Source organism: Rhinolophus sinicus, chromosome 17 (assembly GCF_057876585.1).
Source record: "Rhinolophus sinicus isolate RSI-liver-muscle chromosome 17, RSI-T2T, whole genome shotgun sequence".
Taxonomy (NCBI): Eukaryota; Metazoa; Chordata; class Mammalia; order Chiroptera; family Rhinolophidae; genus Rhinolophus; species Rhinolophus sinicus.
The window spans coordinates 51,849,904-51,876,117 of NC_142517.1; the positions used below are offsets into that span (position 1 = coordinate 51,849,904).

Genomic DNA, 26,214 nt, shown 5'->3' on the forward strand with positions numbered 1-26,214 from the left:
GTGTGCGTGTGTGTTTTATTGATTTCAGATAATTGATTATCTACCCAACCACTTTATTGAATTCTCTCACTATTTGAATGATTTTAGATGAATTTCATTGAGCCCCTAGTTAAGTAATCATTTCATCTGTCAATAACTGTAATTTACCTTTTTCTTTCTAATTTTTCTAACTCTTGTAACTGTATTTTAATTGTATAATATTATCTCCTACCTCTAGAATAGTAAATATTAAATAGCAGTGTTAGAACATGCTATTGTTCGAGTATGCTTTTTTTCCTTGTTTTAATGGGAATGTTTATAGTGTTCCCCATTACTTGTGATGTTGAGTGTTTGTTTGAAAACTATTATGTTATGTTAAAAACTATCCATCCTGGGGCCGGGCCGGTGGCTCAGGTGGTTGGAGCACCATGCTCCTAATGCCAAGTTTGCCAGTTCGATTCCCACATGGGCCAGTGAGCTGCACCCTCCACAGCCAAGATTGTGAACAATGGCTCTCCCTGGAGCGGGGCTGCCTTGAGCAGCTGACCGAGGAACGGCGACCGACTGCCTCAGCTGAGAGAGCACAAGGCTCATAATACCAGCATGGGCCAGGGAGCTGTGTCCTACACAACGAGACTGAGAAACAATGGCTTGAACCAGAGTGTGGGGGAAGGCAGAAGAAGGGGGAAAAATAAAACACAAAAAACTATCCATCCCTATTCTGTGTTTTCTTTCCTTTTTTTTTTTTTTTTAAAGTGTGATTGTTAAATGTTTATCTAATACCTCTTTGGAAACTATGGAAACAATCATACATTGTCTCCTTTACTTTAAGAAAATATTTTAGATTTTTCTTTGTTCAACAAATTTGGTGAAATATATAAGTACGTTTTTTTAAAATGGGAAATCATGCTAGTGGTCCTGAAATAATATCCACTGGGTCATAGTTTACATTAATTTTTTTAGTATTTTTGCAACCTAGAGGTCAGTAATTTATTAACTTTTGCATCAATTTTTATAAGTGAGATTATTTGAAAATTGTGTATGTGTGTATTTGTGTCTTAGCTTTGCCAGATTGTATTATCAGTGTTATGCTTAAATCATAAAAATAATTTGGAAGCTTTTCTTGATGAAATAGCTTGTATAGCATTTATATGATTTATTCCTTAAAAATGTGATAGAATTCCCCTGTGCAACTGCCTTGACGTGATGCTTTTTTTTTTTTTTTTTTTTTTGAGGGGTGGAGGTATTTGCTCTTTAACGACATATTATTTCTCCTACATGAATTGCACTAATTTTCTTTTATATCTCTTCTGTGGATACCTTTGTTAATTGTATTTTAGAAAAGTTACTTATTTCAAATTGATTTGCCAGGAGTTAAATAATTTTTTGTAATTATTTTCATTTTCTCCATGTTTATGCTTATTTCCACATTATTATTGAAAGCTATGTGGTTTTGTACTGTATTTCTCTATCCCTCTTTTTGATTAGTTTAGCAAAAGGTTTATTATTTATTTAAAAAACAAAACAAAACAGCACTTACGTTTATTTATTGGCTTGCCATCCTTTATTTCCTCTTTAAAATCTTCAATAATACATTTCTTCTGCTTTGCCTAGATTTATTTTGTTGTTTTTCTGATGGTCAGAGCTTGACTCTTAATTCACATATCTTCATCTCAGCTGTTTTATTTATATAAACAAGGTACAGTTTTTTTCTCTAAGGATTGCATTAACTGTATACCACATATTTTGTTAAGCAGTGTTTTTGATTTAGTTATTTGGCTGCATACAGGTTTTCTAAATGCCAGATCTAATTATAATGTAATGCCTCATGGGGTCTGGAACCTTGTGTGTTACTTCATTTCAAGTGTACCATGATGCCCGTTAGATAGCAGGTGCCTAAGAAATATTTTTGTGTGAATAAATGAATCCTTGTGAAGTAATTAGGGGATTTGTGGTGGGTTCCTTCCTGTTACTCCAGTTCGTCTCTGCCATCTTTGGGCATTCTCACTGGTTATCTACTAATGTGGTAGCATAAGAAAATGTTGACATGCTTCACATTACATTTTCAGGGTATTTTATTAATAGGGTTATTCTTAAAGTCTACCAATACAATTGTCTCCAAATCAAGTAAATTGGGTAAAAAAGGTCTTTGTAATGATTACCCCAGAGAAAACATTTGAGTAGAATCAGAATGTTAGAACTGATGGGTTAGCAGAGATCGTGCCCATGAATTACATGGACTTGAACACTTTCCTCAAGCTAAATCTTGCAGCGTGGCTCATGTTCAGAATGTAAAATGATAAAAACAGAGCTGTTGTCGTGGTGGGGAGGGCACAGAGCCAGGGGAAGCCTAAAGCCTTACTGCTGGCCGCCTTCCCTCATGACCTCCTCCCATGTCTCATTTGAAAACGAATAGTTTTAGTTTTAAAACTCTAAATTTTCAGAGGAGAATGAAAACAAAAATGCAAAGAAGGCAAATGATTCATTCAAAGTTACTCAGCGAATTAGAGGCATAATGTGGGACTACAACTCTAGCCTTCTGTCTCTACAGCTGATGGTATTTCCAGGCTCCCAGGAAGCCTCCTATATCTTGTTCCCCTGGGCGCTTTCTGATGGACCTGGTATTTGATGACCTCCGTTGGCAGGACCCACAATCCTGGCTAAGGCACAGACTGCATATTTGCTGATCCCTGAGGGGAAAGTTGTGATTCAGGCTCTGAGGTCTAAGAATTGCAGACTTCGTTTTCTAGTCTCCTGATGAAACTGCTAATCTGGGTGCCAATGGTGTTTCTGTTCCACGGACACCTGCCCACACAGCATGATTAGAAATTATAATGATGATGACAATGAATCTTCCAGGACACCCACATTCTTTGCAAGATATTTCTGCTAATCGTCTCTAACAGAATCAGTTGGATAACTTTTTTTTATTTTATTAATTTTTTAGTGTTTTATTTCCCTTTCTAAGTCAACTGAAAATTGCTGGCTTAATTCTGGTATAGGTTAAAGATTTGTCCTTGGCATTACTGAGTATGCCACTATTTATTTGTGCAGTTGTAGGTTTTCCTAGAACCTTGAATCCATGGAGTCATGGAAAGCGCCCTGGGCCAGGTATGAGGAGATTTTGGGTTCAGGTTCCAGCAGTGCCAAGTCTCCTGTGAGCCCTTGGTAGAGGTTACTTCCCATCTCGGCAAGTTTGCTTCCCCTTTTGTTAAATGGGCATCCAGTTCTGTTGTCCCTGATTTACAAGGGTGATGGGAATCAAAGAAGGTAATGAGTAAGGAAATGCTTCATTAACTCTATACTGTAAATTGAGAGGGTTGTTATTGAAGTTATTTTTGCATTGTTGATATCCTAGCCTCTTAAAGTTCTATTTAGTGTAGTACAATCAAACACTGTAGGCGTGAGAGCTGAGAAGGCAGATTGTTGCATTAATCCAACATTGGGGAGGGTCAGGGCAGAGAAAGGACCAAAATAATGCCTGAAATTGTGTAGTATATAAGTTCTACCTTGAACCAGGAAAAAAATGCTGCCATGAAGGGATGGCACACAGGGAGAAAAGAGATCTCAGGATCTTGAGGTCTCAATGGAGAAGATAAAATAAACATTAGAAGTGGGAGAATAGGAGGCTAGCGTCAGGGTATGTGATAGTGGAGTAATGATCTAGAGCAGGGGTGTCCAAACTTTTTCCAACGGTTTTCACCAAGGGCCATATGCGATAAAACACACAAACAGCCGGGCCACTCACTGGAGGTGAAGTACATATTGCCTCACCTGGTTTATTTAAGTAAACGAAATATATTTTTGGAATTTGCTATGGGGCAATTAACAATGGATCATGGGCCGCAGTTGACCCGCGGGCCGCAGTTTGGACACGCCTGATCTAGAGGCAACAAGAGGCAATTAGAAAAACACCAGCATTAGCTTTGGACCCTGTGTATCTGGAGAGTAGGAGGACAGGCAGACACAAACAGATAGGCTGCAGGGAAAACACAATCTTCAGAGAAGAGCCATGTCCAAGAAAGCCCTCCAAATTCCCTTCAAATACCCTCCAAGGAGGGTAGAAGCAGTTCCAAAGCTCCTTAGTGCCAAGAAGAGCTTCGTCTTTTTTTATTTGTCTCTGCATCCTGATATTTGCATGGTACTTCGTTTGTAATACTTTCCTTTCCCTTTATTTATTTTTAATTGTTTCAGGCCTTGCTTTTTAATTTAAGGTCTGAATATCTGAAGGAATGTTTAGGAGAGGTTCTGATAGGAAGGAGCTTAGTTGGGTAATTCTGCTTCTCTTTTTGGATCACCATTTGCTCGTGTAAAAAGTGTTGGGCTCCGTGATTTGGTTTCTGTAACATTCACTACTGTTATTGAAGGGAAAACATTTTTTTAAAACTAGGATTAAAAAAGTACTCAGTGAATATGTTGATATTTTTGTTATAGTGCTGAGGGTTCGGGGCGGAGCGTGTTTCTGGAAATCCTTTTCCTTTAGCAGAGGACCTCAGCTGGTACACTGAGCTCAAGTGATTTTATTTCTCTCTCTCTCTCTCTCTCTCTCTCTCTCTCTCTCTCTCTCTCCCCCCCTCTCCCTCTCTCCCTCTCCCTCTCCCTCTCCCTCTCCCTCTCCCTCTCCCTCCCTCTCTTGCCCCCTCTCCCTCTTCCCCTCTCTCTCTCCCTCCCCCCCCAACCCCTGCCACCTACCAACCAACCAACCAACCAACCTACCTACCCACCTACCTAACTATGAGAAATGGTAGAATTAAATTTCTCTAGGTTTTAGTCATTGGTTGGTATGGTGATTCAGGTAAACTGAGTTGAAGAAAAACTGGCTTATGAAAGAAAGATTTGAAAAAAAGTAACATGATTCTTTAAAAATGATTTTTCCCAGCCTAGGTTATATAGTTTCACAGATACTTGGGATGGGGTCTAGAAAGTCTGGACACTCTGAATCTGAAAATCCTTGAATGTGTTGGCTAAGCTTTTTTCTTTCCTAGAACAGTTGGAAATAGACTTTTTTTTTTCTTCTTCGTCTTTTTTTCCCCCCAGTAAAACAGAGCAAGTATAATCTTTGAAACCCTCAAATGTGATTTGGGAAAATAATTCTGTATATAATATGAGTCCAAATATACAATAAAAATTTTTAACAATTAGCCAAAATGTGAATTTTTCGATTACTGATTTCTTTTTTGGCAATATTAGAGTTTCTCATTCTATTCCTTTATTTATTTATAATTTTTAAAAAACATCTCTTTAATTCAGCTAATTCCTAGCTTCCAGTGAACCTTTTAACTAATCAAATGCATTGGAAATGGTTTTTAATTTTTATAAGAACAACCGAAAGTGAGAAGTCACTTTATGTAATGTCTTTTCTTGTAGTTCAGTCTCGTCAGCTCTTTTCCTGATCGAGTTTTCATTTGATTGGAAGAAGCTTGAGGGTGTTCAGTTCTCAGTAATGTTTATGTGTTTCTGTTGGTGAATTACAAAAACAGTAGAGTGTCTGTATACCCTTTACCTACCTTCCTCTAATGTTGACATTTTACATAATCAAAGTACATTTATCTAAGCTAAGAAATATCACCAGTACAACACGAATAATTAAATTACAGATTTTATTTGGGTTTCCTCAGTTTTTCCACTAATACATTTTGTCTGTTCCACAGTCCAGCTCAGATACTATTTATTTAGTCATCATGTCTGCTTAGTTTCATCCTGTTGGTAATTGTTCTTCAGCCTTTCCTTGTTTTTCATGATCTTGACACTTTTTAAGTTTATTGGGCAGGTGTTTTGTAGAACATCCCTCAATTTGAATTTATCTGATGTTTTCTCATGATTTGCCAGGGATTGTGGATTTTTGGGAAGACCACCATTGAGTTGAAGCCCTTCTCATGGTTTCATATCAGGGAGTATATGATATCAACATAATTTATTATTACCGAGATGTTAACATTGCTGCTGATCAGTTTTGTTTTATTATGTTTTATCTAAAGACTACTTGTCTGGGACTATTAATACTCTGACACCTTTGCAAATTAGTGGTGGAAATCACTGAATAGTTTTCAAGCTACCAATCTCATTCTAATGGAAGGCCCAAACTCCTAAAACAGGTGGCTTCCACAGCTCAGTTAGAAAATATCCTTTGGACCTGAGGACCATATTGGGGCTTGCTGCAATCTGTTTTCTACTCTTAACCATGGGGTCTGTCTGAGAGGAAAGTTGAGTGACTGCTGGTTTTGTATATTTTTACCCAGTGAAAAACATGGGGATTCGAGTCCACCTTGGAAACTAAATCGCCAACAGAAAGTGCAACAGTAGGGAAAGCAGAATGGAGTGAGAGATGGTCACCGCCCATCCTTCCAGATAACTTTGGGGCATGATCCTTCCCCTTGATTCATATGGCGTAATGGATGTCAGCCATTACCATCCTCTCCTATCCTGGAGGAAGAAGTGATGGAGAGTGATGGGGACTCCTTTATTTTTGACAGGGGAACACAGTTTTCTGTATCCATAGACCCATACCAGAAAAGGTGAAGAGTTTCTTACCTGTTTTTTCCTTTTTTTTTGGTAGCTTTATAAATTGATGCATTGCACATTTACTGAATTTTTATCTGCTCTGTATCATTCTCAGAGGGTGCACAGTGGGGTTGTGAAGAGGAAGTATTGGTGACTAGGGTTGGAAAATGAACCTTGGTTCAAGCCACAAAAGATTTGAGGGTAGCATCTCAGGTCCTGTACGTCATGACATCAGTATACCAGTAGGGAGAGTGGCGAAGTTACCATTTTGTTGGTAGTAATCCTTGAACCTGTTGGGTTTTCCTAATCCTTACATATGGGATGGAGCCATTTTCCCTCTCTGGCATTTGCAACCCCAGTGTCCTATAATCTCTTGGTCTTGAGACACAGGTTTGAGAGAAATAATTGTGGAAATCCATGTAATTTGATTGCTATGGTAAACTTGTCTCCTTTCTCCAACAAATGTTTCACTTTGTTCAGTTACTGGGAGGTGAAGGTTGAGGACAGGTTGGAGATGTATTGTCCAATATGGTAGCCACTAGCCACATGTGGCCATTGAACACTAGAAATGTGGTAGTGTCACATGTTGGAAGGGTAATGTTTTGCATATATTTGTAAAATAAATTTCTTTTTGCTCCTCTTTTTAAGTGGGGTGACTAGAAAATTTAAAATGGCATATGTGGATCACATTATATTTCTACGGGACAGTGGTTAGAGCCTGGGGAGAATATGGAGCACAATAAATTGACCGTGTGTTTTCCTCTGAGTTCTATTAATTTGGCATTAGGAGAAAAGCTTCAACAGTCATAATTTTCATTAAAAAAAAGTCTGATTCAGAAGAATTGGCTCATTCTACATTATTGCTTGGACTGGAGAAGAATCTGACATTTGGTATTTTCATAATTGAGAACATAACTTGCTGACTTAAAAAAAAAAAATCACAACATTTTGTGCTTGGACTTAGGTACCAGACTCTGAGCGCTTTGAAAATATGTGTTGTGTCCTTTTCTTTTAATACCATCCTTTCCCCCCAAACCACACACTAACTAGCCCATAGAAGGTGGTTAACTGGCATTTGTTGAGAAACAAAATAACTTTTAAAAGAGAGAACACTTGTGAAGCTACCCTATATTTATGGTTAGAAGAGAGAAATACCACCTTTATAAAGCAACCCTTTTTCTTAAGTCAGCTACCGAGAGTAAAGAACATTGATCCAAGTGTTTATTTACTTCTTGATTTAATTACCATTCTCATCAGGTGTCCCTGTCAGCTCTGCTTATGATAAAGAATCTTTTCAAAATGCTTAACCTCATCACCTCTCTAGGTAAGGGGAGCTAGAAAAGGATGCTGCTTGCACATATTAATACCCACTTTGTTCAGATAAGATATCTAAAGACCTGAAGACTGGATTCTTATTTTTCCTTTTGTCTGATCCTTTCCAACATGTACCTATACTATAGAAGGTATGGGAGTAATAATGAAAAGATGAGTTTAAGCTTAGTTATATTAACTTTTCATTTGAGTTTTTTGTTTTATCTACTTCATAATGATCCAGAGCCTCTGTGAACATGTGACTGTATTGCAGGCCCTTAGTCTTCTGTTACTTCCACTCTTCTGATTCTTCTTTCTTCAGTACATGCCCTGGGGCAGGGTGAGGGAGCAGGTTTTGTGTAATGTTGCTATTTGGTCAGAACCCTGTGCTAAGAAATTCAAGAGCCTTTATGATTCTAGATTAGGCATGGTGCAGACTCTAACTGATCCCTAAATCCAGCTATTGTTAAGAACATGTTGCCTTCATCAGAGGCAAGCCTTATGGCATCTACAATGGTTTTGTCACTTAGTATTCCTAGAAAAGGCATTTTGAAACAGGTTTTTGATTATTACAGCCTTATTTATAAGGAATATTTGAAGCTTTGAATTTTCTGCAGAACAGAATGGAAGATCGTGGAAACTCTTGCAAGTGTATACAGGACAGCTGTAATAAGTAGAAAAAGGGTTGGCTTTGTAGTTAGAAGACCTGTGTTTACTTCCTGGCTCTCCCATTTGCCAGTTGTTGGATTTCAGACAACATATCATCTCTGAGCATTAATTCCTTCCTTTGCCCAAATTGGACAATATCTATTTCATAGGTTGTCATATGTGAATGTAAATTGAGTACCTGTTTTAGGGACCAGTACTTAGGCTTTATAAACACTAAACAAACTCGTTTTCTCACATATTCCTTGTGAATTTGCTGGTGATAGATCAACAGCCAGCTTCTGTCTTCATTTTGGAAGTGGGAGAGGAGGGCATTGGGGTGATTGTGTGGTAAAATCCACTTTAATTCTAGCTGAGAAAAAGAACAGGGAAAATGTGGTAAGCAATTGCTTCTAAAATACTCGGGCTAAAAGCACTTGATGGATTTGTGCTGGCTTCCCGGTAGACTCATCTCTGTACTGCCCGCATAGCACAATTAATAGTTATTACTCAAGAAGGAACAAATAAAAAAAAAGAGAGCAGGCATAAAAACATCCTTTTATCTTTCTGATGATGGTCCTTTTTGTCAGGTCCGTGGAGCCATACCTGTGAATCATCCTGGGAAAGCACAGTGTGGGTGACTAGAAGGAAGATCTTGTGGCTCATTTCTTACCCACTTCCTGGGCTGGGGGAACGTGTAAGCTCATCTTTCTTACCTACTGATGCCTTGTCAATATCCACTACCGTTCACCATGCATCTTCACAAACGACGGCCTCTTTCTCACATCCTCACTCTAAATGCATCACTGTGTAGAGAGCCAGTTACTCTCTGGGCAGAACAAAGTACAAAGGAAAAGCAGAGTAAAGTTAAGAGGGTAGGCATGGGGCTGTACAGAACATGTGACTCTGAGCATGAGCATAGAAACACCATGTTTGTTTTGTGAGGGTATGAAATGAGTCACAATTCTGCTACAAACCTGCCACGTGGCTGTAGGGACTTCACTCCTGTGCTCCTAGAGTCCATGGATCAAGTTTTGCCACTTGGAAAAGCTTAGTCAGGTTTCTAAAGGGAACCCTGATTTTGAGGATGAATGCCCTAAGTGGGCAGTTAATTCTATAGACGCAACTTCTTAGGCAGAATGGAGGTGATGGTCATTGATTTTAGGGTCCATTCCTGGGTTTGCATCCAGTGAAGCAGGAGTGTTTTTGGATGAGCTACATAATGTCTCTGAATATTAGTTTTGTCATCTGTGAAATAGGAATAGGATTATTGTCGGAATTGTAGATAATGTATGTTGTAATGTGCCTGGTACAGAATAAGTTCTCAATAAACGATTGGCGTTGTTGTTATTATTATCTGTAACCACAATCATTTCCTTTGCCTTGTCTGATAGGTATAAACCATCACTACAGGAAATATGACTTGTGAAAGTGCTTTGCATTAGATAGATAGAAACGATCTGTAGATTAAGTAATGTCGTTAAAGAAAACTTGGAATCAATTCCACCATCTTCTTTTTTATTTTCACTAATGGATTATTTGTCCTCAACTCTTAAGATAGTTTGTTTTTTGCTACATCTTTTGGATTTCCTCCCTCTCACCTATTACCAACCTAAAGCCAAGCTCTTACTGCCTACTGCTCCATTGGTGTTCCTGCCTCCAGACTCTCCTATACCACTGGTTCTCAAAGTGTGACTCATGGAGCAGCAAGATCACTGTCAAGCCTCACAGCTTGCTAGAAATGCAGCATCAAGCCCCCCCTCAGACCTGCTGAATCATGGGGCATGTTTCCCATCATGCTGTGGGCCTTCGTCTAACTCATTTTGCTATCACCCTTGCTCAGAGTCCATAGTTGGCCAGTGAGTGTGTGTTCTGCCTCCAGAATATTTCCTGATTGTGATTGCTCTCATCAGCTCTTCTGCAAGAGGTGGTTGAGAGGGTAAGCATGGGGCTGTGTAAGGCAAATGCAGTAGGAGTATAGTGACTCAATCCAAGTCATCATGCCTTACCTTAACTTGGCAATAGAGTCTCTGAAATGGGCTCTATATTTTTAGGCTTTCTCCTTGTGGCCCTTCATACCACATGGAAAGATCTAAAATTGTTAATTGAATCATATCACACCCTCACCATACAGTGGTTTTCCAGGTATCTTGAAACATTTGAAAGACTCTTTAGTGGCCTGCAAGGCTCTGATATATAGACCATGTCTTCTCCTTTATCTCTCACCCCTAACCACTTCACTCAGTAAGCTACAGACATACTGGCCTTTCTTTTGTCCTGTGTATAAACCAAGTTTATTACCACCTGACTTTCCTTTGATTCTATATATGGCTGGCTTGGACTCATCATCCAAGGCTCAGTACAGATGTCATGTCAGAGAGATCTTCCTTAATCTGTAGCTAAAGTAGCACAGATTAAAGTAGCACCTCTTGCCTTCTTATCACCCTTTCCCTTTATCTTGTTTTATATTTTATGTAATACTTGTGGTTTTCTGAAAGCATGGTTAGTATATCTTTGTTTACCTTATATACATTACAAACTATTTTGCTGAGAGATATCTTAGTTACAATAATGATGAAGATTTGCTGGGTGCATACTCTGTACTAGGCACTGTATAGAGTCAGGTCTAATGGGCGAGTTCATTGGGATTATTTCATTCTCTTTAATGGATTATTATTTTTTTAATTCAAGTTTATTGGGGTGACAATGGTTAGTAAAGTTAACATAGATTTCAGGTGTACAATTCTGTATTACATCACCTATAAATCCTATTGTGTGTTCACCACCCAGAGTCAGTTCTCCTTCCATCACCATATATTTGATCCCCTTTACCCTCATCTACCACCCTCTTCCCCCCTTCCCCTCTGTAATGGATTATTTATTTGTATCTTTGTCTTCCTGTTGTCTGAGGATGTCAGCTCCCCAACGGTGGGGACCATGTCTGGTTGTTGCCACTATATTCCTAGCTTGTAGAAGATTGCCTGGCAGGGGAAAGGTGCTCACTCAGGAAGTGGTTGTTTAGGGAATGAATGGATCCAGAAGATTATCATTTGAGAACAGTTCTACATGGAAGGAAAGAACAAAGAGTTTCTCTCATCCCTTATTCCAGACATGTTCCAAGAGACCATAACCTTAAGTTCATCTTGATTTTTAGTCTAAGGGAGAGAGCAAGCTTTGGAATCTGATTAAGGATTTGGAATCTGCTCTAGTGACCATCGAGCAAAGGCAGACTGGGACCCATCTGGGAGAGAGGTTTTTGAGTGGCACCTGAATGTGAACAAGTCCTTTCAAAAGCCTTAAGTTGGGCATTCGGTATGATGGAAAATACAAGGCCTTCTGATTTTACGTTCTCTTGCGCACGTTGTCGATGTGCATATGTGAACCTTTTATTATCATGGAGTTAGCCGGCAGTAACCATGGTGAGTAGACCTATCACACAGCATTTTTCTGAGTCAGTTTAAAATGCTGACAATTAAATATACCGTACTCTTTTAAGCAATCCATCAGTCTCCCTTGTTGTCATGGTGACCAGAGTATATTTAGAAATGTGACAAGTACACTGAGTTCAATTGCACTTTTGCCAAAACATAGTTTTGCAGCTAAAATTGAATTTCCTGATTGAAGATCCAAGTGCTGTTAAGGGGGCATGATCATTTCTATACATTATTCTGGAAGTATAACTTACATCATTCTATTAAATCAGAGTAAAAGTCTTACCAGGATAGTAAGATATTGACATTTGAGGTGGTTGTACTTAGAGTTGATGAAATAACGTGAAGTAAAAGTGACATGTTTTTTTCCTTTAAAAATGAAATTGGGTCTTACCAGTATAACTAGTTTAATGATTAATTCCTTTATATCTTTATAAAGAAGTTGTAGGTAAGTGTGTATGCATCTATTCCTCCAGATTATATTATGTTTAATCTAAATAAATTTATCAAGGACCCTCTCTCCCACTTGTAATCTAGTCTTAAAAATTTGAGGACTTTTTTTTGTTGTTGTTCGTTTTTATGGTCTGACCTTGGATTGAAAAGCATCCTTATTTTTTCCCCAACCTCATCCTTCTGGGTTTTAAATTAAATGGAGTAAAGAAGTAAAACGAACACAACTGTTTGTCCAAACAAAGTAAAAGTAAAAGTCTTCTCTCTTGTCTAATAAGGAAGTTGGTTTGAATCCTCACTTTTCTGTGGTCCTTTGTCTTGTCACCACAGTGCTAAGAATGATGTTGAGTATGAACTGCTTGCTTATTTGACCACAGAAAGTTTAGGAATTTATGCAGTGGCTGGGTCATTATTACAACCCTGATTTCATTCCTGGCCAAAGACAGGTAATCTGCCCTTGAGGTGAGAAACAGGTACGCCGGGACACTTTTGCTTCTCTATTTTTATGGAGCTAAGTGCTTCAGCATCTGGGATAGATTTTGAACCTTTAATAAAATGGTTAAACTGTCTTTATTTCTTCCATGTATATTGCAAATGATGGTAAGAGACATCCTAGTTATAAAAACAATGAGTAAGGTTTACTGAGTTTTTATTATATGCTAAGCACTGTGTATAGTAAGCTCTTTAATGGATCATTTCACTGGCGCTACACATTAATCTTATGATGTAGGTTCTATTGTCATTCTCATTTTATATGAAAGCAACTGGTTCAGAGAGATTTTGTATCTTGACCAAGAGTACACCTCAGTTAGTAGTAGAGACTAGATTCTGATCCAGATGCTCTAAGTATCAGTGCCGCCCCATAGAAGACACACAATAAATATTTGTTGACTAGCTAATGGCCTGCTCCAGGGTAAAGTCATACAGATGTTTCAGTGTTTCCCAATTCTCACTGAAGTGGCAGCTACATAAAGATAAACAGGTAGCAGGATTTGAAAGTAGAGCACAGTCAATCTGTGTCTTCCCTATTTGTTTAGAACCAAAGGACATTAGTACTAAACAGGAAAGGAGCACACATACGAGTAAATCCCATCTAGCCCGGTTGTTTGGTCTCAGGACCTCTTTACACTCTTAAATATGAGTTTTTGTTCGTGTGAGTTATACTAATGATACTTATCTTGTTAGAAATTAAAGCAAATAAAAATATATTTTTAAATGCAAAACATTGATATAAAAACAAAACAAAACAAAGCAAAAAAAAAAAAAGTCAGTGAGAAAAGTGGCAACGGGATTCTCACTTCTAATTTTGATTTGTTATGATATGTGTTTTGATTAGTTTGTGAAAAAAATCCAGAAAAAGATTTCCAGAAAGGATGGAAAAGGAAGGAAAAAGGAGGTAATTGTGGATTTTCTTCTTTGACACTACACCAAAACTTGACAAGTGGTAGTTTTCTAAAGTTCAATTATAATGTGAAATCTGTAATCAGTAAACTTTTTTATGAAACTGTTATATTAAAATCCATTGGTCTAGTTATCACTTTGAATGAATTTTGTAACATCTTCATTGATTAAACAATATTAGTTCACTGAGTTATGTAGATCTTCCAAATGTTGATGTTTTATTCTATAACATAAAAAAATGCATATATCTTTGATATTACTACTAATTTCATCAATAGCACATTTTAAGTATTAGGAGGATATCACATATATAATAGTAGATACAAGATTTTCAAAATTCTAATTTTCACTTTAAAACTTTAATTTTGTCATTGGCAACACAGACTGTTAGTTGTTTTTCTTGAAATAGTAGTCTCTCTTGGTTTATTTTTCAGAAAATATCCAGCAAAACCCATCTGAATAACTGTAGTTTGTCAGTCATTCTTTCAAATAAAAATGGTGTTCCATTCAAAGAGCTGATAGTTCAGCTCTTAATTCAAATAATCACAAAAGTACATTTGTTGGAGACAACCATTGCAGTTTGGGATTCAGCAGAAGTGCTTATGCATACTTACTATTTCATCACACAGAATATTTAAAAAGATATGTATTCAAGGACTGAGATTTAATAATTTTTAATATACTAAGGACAGTCTTAAGTGAAACTGCCTTTTCCTTCTCTTTATTATGGGTGTCCGGTGGTGAAATTACTATCAATACATTTCAGTGCTACTACCTTGATACAAGTTAAAACTCTAGCCATTTTTGCCTACTATCGATTTCTCCCCATTGGGGCAAATGTCAACACACTGAAAAAGGCTCATCACATCTTAGTAGTAGTATGAACTTGCAGACCCTTGAAAAGGTCTAGAGGCCCCGCTGCATGTTTGTGGACATTGAGAGCTACTGATCTAATCCATACTTTCATTTTATAGGAGACGAGAGCTGGAAAAGACCTACGGAACACAACAGCACTAGTTAGGGGCAGCACTGGAACAAAAAAATTATTAATGTATCTCTCTCTCTCTCTCTCTCCCCCCCCCCCTTTTGATTTCGGGTTTTAGTTTCAAGAATTTCAAGGTAGATGTTTCTGAACTTCTTTTGTGAATATGGTGATGCTGACTACATATAATTATTGAACTTATTTGGAAAGTTTTCCATATTTTTTGTGTATTAAACCCTTTGCATATTTTCCCTACTCTGCACCCACCACTGCACCACTGCTCTGTGCTTTTCAGCAGTAACCACTGCTGCCTTTTAAAACAGAACATGCTTTGTCTTAGCCAAGGTGGAGAAGTTGAAGGAGGAGTTGACTGCTTGTTCATTTTTCTGTTTAGAATTCCAATGGGAAAAAAGAATCGGTGAGTTTGAGTTGAAGCAGCCACTTCCTTCTTCACTTAGATTAGTTAAAAGTTACAGGAAGGGAAATTGTACACACAACCATTATCTTTCATATTACTACAAGTTATCTTATTGGACACCCCTCCCGCACTGCCATCACCAAAATAAAGCTGCCCTTTTATCTTCCCTGTGGGAGGGAGAGAGATTACCTAATAAAATTTACTCTTAACTTTGCCTTTGCTTATGTTACATTTTATGGGATTTGTTTTCTTTAGTAAATACTGGTCAGACTGTGAAATCATAGTGAAGAATGCTGAGAAAGGCAACAGAACTGGACCCACATAATATATTTTCTCTTTAACACCTCTCTCTTGTGTTAGAGTAGCTATTTGGGGGGCTGGGTCTTGAGAGCGGTTGCAGTGTATGGAAGTGAGTAAATCTGGAAAACTTTGAAAGTAGGCTTACAGGCTCTCAAATGTATTGTTGTCTCATTTTCAAATAAGCTAGATGTTCTTTTGCAAGGTCTCCTTTTTTTCCTATTTCTCATCCAACATTTGATTGCTTTCCCTTACCTGTGAGCTTTTTGAGTTACATTCTGTTTTCTAACATTCTTCTGATTCTTTCTCTGTGTCGGTCTTTGTTACCCAAAAGTAGAATCAGGTTTTACCTTTGGTCATCCCTATACATTAGCTCTTCCCTAAACCTAGACCTTCAGTGACTTCCTTTTCTTTCCACAAATCTAATATTTCCTGCCTAGGTACTTGAGTACCATTCTGTGTTTTTTTTTTTTTACTTTCTTTCTTAGGTTTCTAATTATGATGTTTCCTCGCTGTTTATTAGGCCCAAATTGCCTAGCAGGAATTCTGTTCTACCTCTTCAAAAATGTGTTTTTGCCTCCTCGTCTGAGTTTCCTGGAACATGGGGACAGGCCTCTGCTTGGCACGTTGTAGGCCCTCCATCAATGTATTGAGCGAATGTTATGTTTATCCAGTGGTTTCTTCTTCCAAGTGCATTCTTTAAATGTTTGTCTAGAAAGCTGAGCTGTTGTTTAATCTCTTCATATTCGGCATCTAAATCTCTGAAACACACAACCGCAGTGGTCCATCTTTTAATGCAGAGTCCCTCCCACTGCCAGAATGTCACACATGCCTTCCCTGACAGATGGCCATTTAACATGTACCTGAACATTTCCAGTTCTTTGTGAGGCAGTTTCTTCTATGGCTGGACAGCTTCATCTGCAAAGTTCTTCTTTGCATTGCTCTGAAGCTGGAGTTTCCATAGTCTCAACGCTAGTAGTTTGAACATTGAATATTTTTGCACAAATACAGTATGGCTTGTCCATGACACAGCCTCAGATACTCGAAGATAGCTTTAATTCCCCCATCCCTTTCCTCCTTCAGTCTTTTTCTTACTACTTACATCCCAGGGTTTAAAAAGGTTTGCATGTTCATGTTTTTTATGCTTTCCCTATTTCCACATCACTGTCTAGAGTGCAATTCAACTCTAAAGCTCTTGTTTAAGCCCACTGTTTTCTCTGTTAGATACTGGGAACAGTGTAAGTTTCTGGATCTAAAGGCTGCAATACATACACTATATACTAGTATCATAACTTATTTGGTGTGTGACCTTGATAAGATTATTTAATCTTTCTAAGCCTTAGTTTACTCAATGCAAAATGGATATAATAATATTGTCTAAGACTATTTTTAAGGATTAAAGTATATAAAATTCTTAGCTCAGTTACAGAAAAATAGTGTGTTTAGTATTACTTTGATTTTGATGAACTCTTTAGTTTTTTATCTATCCAATGATTTTTCTTTTTCACACACATAACTTGGTTTTTAGAATTCATTTTTTGATTTCTCCCTCCTTTCTCTCTTTTTCTCTCTCTTTTGGATTTTATTCATACCCATAATCTTAAAACATCCTATTATCTCTAGATTTATTTTTCCTTTTATTTTGTAACTTTGTATCTAGACCTTAACATAGTTTTCTTGATAAGTACTGGTTTTCACTACATACATTTTCTCAACTCCTGCCTACATTTCTACTCATAACTCCAGCCTTTATTGTTCTTTATGTGAAAAACATTTTTTAACTAAGTTTAATGTGAGTTAAGTATGAATGGGCCATTGCAGGTTACTTAACTCCCTGCTGAACCCCTCACTTACTCAGTAGCTATTATAATCATTTAGTTGAACAGTATATGTTTGAAGTTAAATGTTCAATTAATTTCTATTCAACCAACATTTACTAAACATTTCTTATATGGCATGCTTTGAGCTAAATGCTATAGGAATTACACAGAATGCTTTTTTCATTTGTTCATGCATTCGTACGATTAACATTTTCTTGAGTACCTACTAAGAACCAGATTCTGGATTTGGGTATTGGATTCAAGAAACTGAGTTAAACAAGGTTTCTCTCTTCAAAGAACACAAACAAAAGTAATAAGACAGTGTGATGATTTTAGTGATCCAGTCCTTAAGGTAGTGTTCAGAAAGGCTGCTTCACCAAATATTTCTGGGTCAGGAAAAGCTTCGCAGCAGGGGAGATGCTTAAACGTTAATTAAGTAGGAGCTCAGAGTCTACTGGAAAAATAAGACCCATATTAATATTTGGTAACATTCAGCTGTAATGCCAAATTTGTAAAAACCAACTTATAAATTCCATGTGTTGCCCTAGACTCCCCCTACCCCCTAAACCTAATTGCATGTATGTAACATTTTTTATTCTTCTGTTTAGGGGCCTTGGAACCAGCAGAATAACTGAAAGATAGGTGTCATGATATTATAGACTCACTTTGGAAACTAATTATTGAACGAATGCGTGTACCCATATTCCAAAGTAGGAATACTAACATATATACACATAAAAGTAATCTCACAATGGTAGGACACGTTAGAAAGTCTTTCTGTAGCCTACATTTCATTTACTTCTTATAGAACAGCTTAGTGCTTGTAGTTTTCCTGAGTGTCTTAAGCACCATTACTGATAGATAATACCAGAAGAGTTGGCACTGAATAATTATATATGGAGGATTTGCAAATAGTTTTTCTCTCTTTATTCCACAGTAATCATGTTGTTCTGATTTTTAGATCACAAGATCAGTTCTGCTCATAACTGGATGTCTAGGAAAGAGTTCCTTTACTACCCTTTGCCTCAGCTTTGTCATTTGTCACATGGTAATATTGCTACTCTTACTAGCAATAGCACCAATTTTACTTCACTGGGTTGAAAAGTAAAATCATTCATCTCTGTGAGAGCAATGTGTATAACTGGTCACAGTTGCAAATGCATAATGCACTGTTTGAGTGACTAGATTGCTAGCTACTGAAAACAAGGTAGTTCAGCTTAATTATTTTTCACCTGTTTCTCCAAACTTTCTGAGGTAGCTTCATGCTTTACTCTCATATGTTTACCTCAAAATGACTGCTGGCAAGTGCTGTATTGTTGATTGATTTTTAAAAATACTGCTGATATTTTTGCTTAGGATTTCTAAAGCCTCTCATTTAATTTCTTGATTGTAAGATCCTGTGATAGAACCCTTATAAATATCACATGAAGAAGTTGAGCATTACCTTTAGGCCAAAGCAATTTACTTTTCAAAAATCTGATTAATTTCAACACAATCAGCCATCATGTCAGAAGATTTTAGTGCCTCTGATAGATGCTGACAGGTGAGGAAATTAAAATCAGGGAGGGAAGCAATTAAATACTGGCAAACATTACTTTAATGAGACAACCAAATCATTCATAAGACATGGAATATGTTGTATTCTTGATAAGTATCTTAGGGTGGCGGGTGGGAGAGTGCATTTAAAAATGTTCTTCATACGGGTTTTGATGATGGCAATGGAGGACGTTCCATGTTTGTCATCGAATGCCTTTGGCCTAATCTAACATTTCAGTTGTTTTGGGGGACCGATGTCCTAATCATGCCTAAAATTGTGACATTGTTTAATGTAAGCAAATCTTAGCATAAGTAATCCTTTTACCACTACCTTCACCACCATGTAAAACTTACCAAAATACACGAAGTCAAGACAAAATAATTCCTGGCCTTTTCACAGTGGTTTAGGGATATCCATGATCAAACCTCTGAAAAGAGACACAGAAAAATGTCTATTTCATACAACTTCTTCAAAAGATTTGGGAATTCCAGCGCTAAGAGCAGAACCCAGGCCCTCGATCCTCCTGCAGGTGTTCTTTTCAAGACAACGCCTCCTATTCAGAAGGATCATCGAGGACCACAGGGCTAAAGAATTACCCATTTTATGGGATTAGTGGGAGTTTTAACAGGCTCTGTCATATTTCCCATTTGTGTTGTAGCACTTGTACAATGTCTCGTATTAAGAGGCATCTTTACATTGGCCTTAGCGATTAGTTGGAATTTTTGTTCATCACGTTAGCATCATCGTCCTAGAGTAATGTTGCTTAAAAATTGTCCTAGGGTGCAGTGGTTCATTCAAAAGACACTATGGTTTGTGAAAACTTGTTGAAACAGGCCTTTCTGCTTTTTTTATTTTTTTCATATCCTTTTATTCTTTTCTGCTCCCCCCCCCCACACACACACACGCCTTATTCCCCATTATTTTTCTTTCCACTCTCTTTTTTCTTTTCCTGGCTTCATTTGTTCGCTCTGTTTTCCCCAAAATACAGTCGAGATTATCAATTATTTTATATCGGTCCTAGTTAGGTTCGGTGAGTCTTGCTTTTTTATAGATTCTAATTAATAGGTTGATATTTTGTAAGTTAGAGGTTGATTATACAGGTTTATTTTTGGTTGAAATTGCTCCTGGAGATGAGAACATTTTTCTAGGGAGAGGATGGGCGATTTGACAAAGGATGCAGACCTGACTGGTTCTGGGTCAACAGGCATAACATACAAAAGGCAGCCAAGGATGACTGGCTTCATTACCAAGACACTAGAGTGGGATTTGTCACTTGTCCCAGATGTCTTTATGGGTCTAGTGGAGAACTCAGGTGCATTAGGAAGTTCTCAGGACTGACTAAGGGCACAGGACATTTCAGTCAGGTGAAGAGAGCTGGTGAACTTTATAGCTGCAAGACTTCAGCTTTTCTACTGCTTAAGATGAGACTTAATGATGAAGGCCCCCTTGCGAAAATTTAACAGTGCCAACTTCTGTTGTTTCTGTGGTTTGTGTTTTGAGAGCTAGCCAAGGATGTTGCATCTCTGAAACTTCACTGGGGAGAGCTGAAAAAGTGTTCATGGTAACCCTGTATGAAACACTCCTGTATCAGCTTAGTAATGTGTCTCTTTCTGGTTAGACCACAGATGTGAAGTCTTCTCTCTCTCCTTTCACTTGTGTGGAAAGCAGGACTGAATACTCACTGTGCTTTGGTGCCTTGACAGTTGAATTTTATATGGTATATACTTGTTTTCCCTTTCCCTCCAAATAGAGCATAGGAGGCTGCATTATGTAATAGGAGGGTCCTCACTGGTTTTGGTGTCAAGATGCAAGGTTACATTTTTATTTGTTCTATATTACCCACGTGATCTTTGAAGTTTGGTTTCCTTATTGGTAAAATTGGATAAAAAGGTCTCATTGGGGTTTTATTGAGCATGATTTGAGATAAAGTGATCATGCAATATTTTTCACACTATCAAGTATAATGTTCAAGGATGATTAATGTTTGGATTTTGGTGGCATGTGATAAGAATTTATTATAGGGTATCTTATTAATCATGTTCTTCTATTCTTAATCTGATTTGAGTCCTATGTGAAAATGGAATATAGTACTAAAACTTCCCAGAGGTCTTACATTTCTAAATAAATCCATCCATTGTATTAAATTTCTTTGTTGTAGTCCTGTTGGAAATGCCATATCTCTGAACGTAAGGCACGATATAGGTACAAACTTTAAAAGGACTTGAGATACACCCGAACGTCTTTCCTCTAAAGCAGTGCCTCTTGCATTTGGTGGTTGAGGAGACACTTGATTTTTAAATTTTGAGGTGTTGTCTTTTGGAACAGCAGTGCTTTTTATTGTTAGGCGAGGCCATGTGAGATTGACATGGATAAATATTGTGGTTTAAAACTTGGGGCACAAAATACCCAATCCAGAGATATTCTCTAGCATTGCATGCTTATAACATCAATGATCATATAAAAAAGGGCCGATAGGAAAAAAAATGTTACCATTTTATATACCACCAGTGTCCATATCTACAGATACTAAATAATGGAGGAAAATCTTCCCAAAAGAGTTTTCTGAGTTTTGGCTCTGAGGTAGATATTATAATCTTCATTTACATACTGGGAAATTGACAGAGAGTTTCAGTAACTTGCCTCAGGCCATCAATAAGAGGAAGGCAAGTCTGGCTCCAAATCCCATGTGTGTGTCCTACTTCCTCATGTGAGTCAAATAGAGAGTTGTGTTTTATTTTTCCTTCTTCCACGAAGCCTAGTGGATCGAGTCAATCAGCTGTTTGTCTTTGTGTTTTCCCAGTGTAATATCCTAGGAGAGAACACTCTGTCAGAGGATCCAAACTTGCGCCCTGCCGTGTATTGTACTGTGTAGTCTTGGGCACGTTACTTACCTTTTCTGAACTGCAGTTTTCACATCTGTAAAATGAGGACAATAATACCCATTTCACATGGTATTTGTGAAGTTAATTGTGAGAAAGATGTTAATTCCCTTCGAATCTTCCCTGTTCCTCTATGAGTTTCTGTTTTCTCACCTGTGAAGTGAGTAGAATATTCTCTTCCTGCTTCTTCACTCCAGGTTTGCGTTGGCTGAAACGACATAGTGAATGTGAAAATGTTTTGCAAAACAAGATACCATTATATAGATATAAGTGCTTATGATTATTTCTAAAGAAAAGTAGCTTAGTACCTAAGAATGATTTTCACCTGTTTTATTCACAGGCACTAGCATTGCAGTTTGCTGAACCCCGTGTCCGTCGACCATTCCAAAAGCTATCAGCTGAGGTAAGAGAGGCTCACCTTCCTGTTTATGAAATGCTAATAGACGTCTCAGCCAGTGATGTTCAAGGTTGATTTCACTCCCAACAGAAGAAACACAAAGGCATTTCATGAGCACCAAAACCTGAAAAATGGCCAAGACAGTGAATTGCCCTCCTTTTAAAGGTCTTTTGATTTAATTTTCCCTTTTAATTCTTACCCCTTAAGGTTTAACCAAAAGCACAGAAATCTGGGCCACATGGAAGATTCAGATTTAATAAGTTATTTAAGTTTCCATACTACGGCATGTACTAGAATGTTCTTATCTATTGTCTTCTTGTATCTCCACCCAGGATGTGGCAGGAGGGCTTTCAGTTTCTTGGTCCTTGATTGAGTGTGTTTCATTACAATGTGATGTCAGTGTTACCTGGCTGTGAAGGGGCCTAACTTAACTAGTCAGGTCCATCACCGTCTCTTAGCTGCCCCCCCAAAGAACCTCAAAAAGACATAATCCAAGGCTACAACAACAACAACAACAACAACAACACCACAATCCTAAGAATAAGAAGATGAATTAGTTTGAAACCCAGGACCCATAATATCTGCATGCCACTCTCCTGGGGAACCAGTGTGAAGGAGCATGGCCCTTCCCAAAAGAATACATTCTTCTTGAGTTTGTCAAGAAAATGGAGGCTGGGGTGGGGGCGAGGGGAGAAATTGAAGGAAGCATGCTGGTTATGAAATTTTTAAAATGTGAGTTTTCTCCTACAGCTAACCAGCTGATGTGTGAAGTTAGCTCTGCTGTGTAATATGTCATCTTTTAGAAGTTTTAGGCAAAAAGAGGTGAAGTAGACACTATGGGCTCCTAATTTCAAGATCTGTAGAGTAACAACTTTGTGGAAGATTGGATATCCACATAAAGATAATGTAAACATGTGTTCTGCTGACTATTTTGATAATTCCTTTGGTATGTTATTTCCATGATCGTGAATTTGTACACATGACTTTTGTCACGCAGACCTTTGAAAGAATTGAAGTTTGTCGGTAGTGCCCCATATTTGTAGGAGTTAGAAATTTAGAATTAAGTGGAAATTATGGTGTTACATTAATACAGTTTTCAAAGTTAATATTCACCGTACACATTACATAAAAACACGTCATGTGCAAATAAGGTGGGTGATGCATGGACTGCAAAACTCCTCTATAATTAGACCAGATATAGCAGCCACTGGTGGTGTTTAGATTTTATTCTCATGATTGTAAAAGAAAGGGTTGTAAGAAAAGGTAGTGGCTGAAAATACAAGAATGACTCCTGCCCATCATTTGGTCCCTCTCTAGACCATAAAATGCCCCTGCAAAAGTCTTCTTTCTAATGTATTTTATGTATTTTTCATGGATACATATATCAGAAAAGAATGTACGGTAGACATGTAATATCACAGGTTTTTATAGCTTTGTTAAACAGAGATCTAACTTGTTCATTTAGAAACTGCAATTATTATATTAACTTTTTTCCAAATGCTAATTGTTAAATATTAATAGAATAAGCTATGAAAAGTGGTTAACTATGTTCCCATCTCCCTTTTCCACTGAAACCCACTTTGAAACTACAGAGACAAGTTTGAGCAAGCCTTGAAAAGTCATGAAAAATTGCTCTTGAGAAAGTGGGATTCCCTACCGCATTTATCTATCCATCTATCTATCTATCATCTATCTAGCCATCCTGTATACTTTGGAGTTGGGGGCTGGTGGGGAAGGAAGGATGAAAACTTCTCAAATAACCTTTGGAAGGTGGAGGTATAAATATTCTGGGGGAATGCTGCAGGATTTAAAATCATCTTGTGGTAATAATTGATATCAATGGTAGTAATGAAAAAAGAATAGCAGTTTAAATAAATAATTAGACTTGACAGTAGATGAGTCAACAGGTTCCCATTTAATGAGTGTAATCATTGTTTTTCTCTGCTCTCAACGTTGATCCACTGACTGTGGTGTGTTCCCTGACCCATTTCCAAACCAAATCTATTTAAAGCTGCACTTCATGGAATTTGAAATGGTATACCCTGTTTACTATTTAGAGCTGATACCCAATGTTCTTTAATAGGCAAGATCTGTACTTGAACAAGAACAGTCTTCTGGCCTCCTGTAAACCGTTGATTATTCCTGTTTTCCACAAGGTGATTCATTAGCAAGGATGACTAATACCCAATTACTTCTCATGGACTTATCTATATTGCTAGAGTGAATTGTTTATTACAATTTGATGGAAGCAGCCCCTGGTCTACCTTAAATCACATTAATCAGTTATTGTTTTCTGAGGTGGAGGCAGTAGTTATCAATTACATTATTTCCTTAGTTGCCTAGTTAAAATATCATTGTTTTGGGGAGTGAAGCACTATGCTTTATGTTATGTGTGAACCGGAAGTCATGACAATCTAATTCTAATTCCAGCTAAGGCTGTGCCACCTTCGGCAGGTCACTTTCCCTCTCCAGGATCCAATTCAGCATCTAACAACAGATCGAGTAGGATCAGTTGATCAGGACATTACTTCTAGTCAAATGTCCTATTATCTGTGATTTTATTTCTTTCTCCTTCCTGGTGCCACTTTTCCAAAATCATAGGGAAGCCCTATGACTCTACTAGAGAACCTGTGTGAAAAGTTATTCTTCTATTTAGCTTTCCATTCCCCTACATACCAGAAGAAGAGTTAGTGATTTGTATTGTATATACATTCTGATTGGGCATTTTATGCACTGATCATTAATTACCTCCAGCAATATCCAGTTTCTAGATAGAAAGGAAAAAAAAAAAAATCCATCTTTTCCCATGTGTCTCTACTCCATTATCTGGGTCTCATTTTTAGAAGATCTGTTGAATTCATCCACTGGTAACATCAGTGGGGCCCTGTTCTATTGTTTGACTTTTCCAGGTTGAGTCATTGACCTGTAAGGAGAGGTCACAATCTCAGAGCCAGAGGAGACTTTAAGAATCAATCTAGACCAGTTCTCCCATTTCAAAAGTGGAAATTTGGGGGTCAGGGAGGGAATCCAAATTTGTCTAAAGTATTAGTGGCGGATCCTGGATTAGAATTATTTCTTCTGACTCTATAGTTGTATCTCTATTTTAGGAGAGAAATCTTTCTATGAACTATCCTTTCTCAAGCCAATATTTAAAGGTCCATTGTCTTTCAGGCAAAACCAGTGTCAAGCCAGGGATGTGAGATGCCCTTAAAACATAAATAGATTCTGGGCCTCTCCATTAATCCCATGGGGTAGTGTAACAGATGATGTTCAATGGCTTCTGCTCTCTGTGTTTGCTAGGAGAATATGGATTCCCCTGCAGTCCTTTCTGTAAAGATTACTTGACCCTGACATCACCACTGTTTCCTCCACCCGCCTCCTGCCCTTTTCTGATCCATTGAATTATGAGAAGCTGAGGATGAGCTCCTAGCTGGCTGTTTACTGTGAATCGTTGGGAACATTAATAAAGAGAAGGCAGATGAAGGATTAAGAAGCAAGAGCACAGGAGAGTAATAGCCTACACAGTGAAATCTAGTTCAAGGCCTACAATTCCCAGTTGCTGTGCTACACAAGATTAATAGCAGCATCTCTCACTCTTTCAGACATTCTTTCTGCCTTGTTCTTGTGGGACTGGGCTGGGGCTGAGAAGCATCTGGAATGATCTTTGCCAAAACCAAACTCATGTTTTCATGACATTTCCAGGTCCAGAGAAGAGAGTAATTATTCATTAGTTAGACGATAACTTAGAGGCCACTGGATCTAAACACTTATCTTGTTCCTCCTAATACTGAGATACAGAGTGTGGAAATCATTTTCTTGAATTTGAAGTTCAAATTCTGGCTCTGATTAATTTACTATAACTTTGATGAAGGGATGGTCTGCCTTTGAACCTCACTTTTTCTATCTATGACATAGGAGGAGGAGGAGGAGGAGGAGGAGGAGGAGGAGGAGGAGGAGGAGGAGGAGGAAATAGCTAAAGGCAAAATTCTCCCAGCCCCGATTTTCATGAGTCTCTGATTTGCCCTAGGTACCATAGCAAGTTTGGAGCCGAATCCAGTCTTGAATTCAGACCCCCCTTTTTCTGGTTTGGAAGTTATTGTGATGACTTCCACTGCCCATATTTTCTAAACTGTGTGTTTGCCTCTCTCATGCTTGCTTTCAATGAA

General features: G+C 37.9%; 1 protein-coding gene across 14 annotated transcripts in view; it reads left to right on the forward strand.

The window, feature by feature from the left end:
* The window catches only part of LPP (LIM domain containing preferred translocation partner in lipoma), a 652,405-nt gene that overhangs the window by 144,846 nt on the left and 481,345 nt on the right, over nucleotides 1–26,214 (forward strand). For all 14 annotated transcript variants that reach the window (XM_019752112.3, XM_019752114.3, XM_019752117.3 and 11 more), the window contains one exon: nucleotides 21,992–22,054. The gene's annotated coding sequence lies outside the window, so the exon portion shown is untranslated. The remainder of the gene's footprint in view (nucleotides 1–21,991; nucleotides 22,055–26,214) is intronic.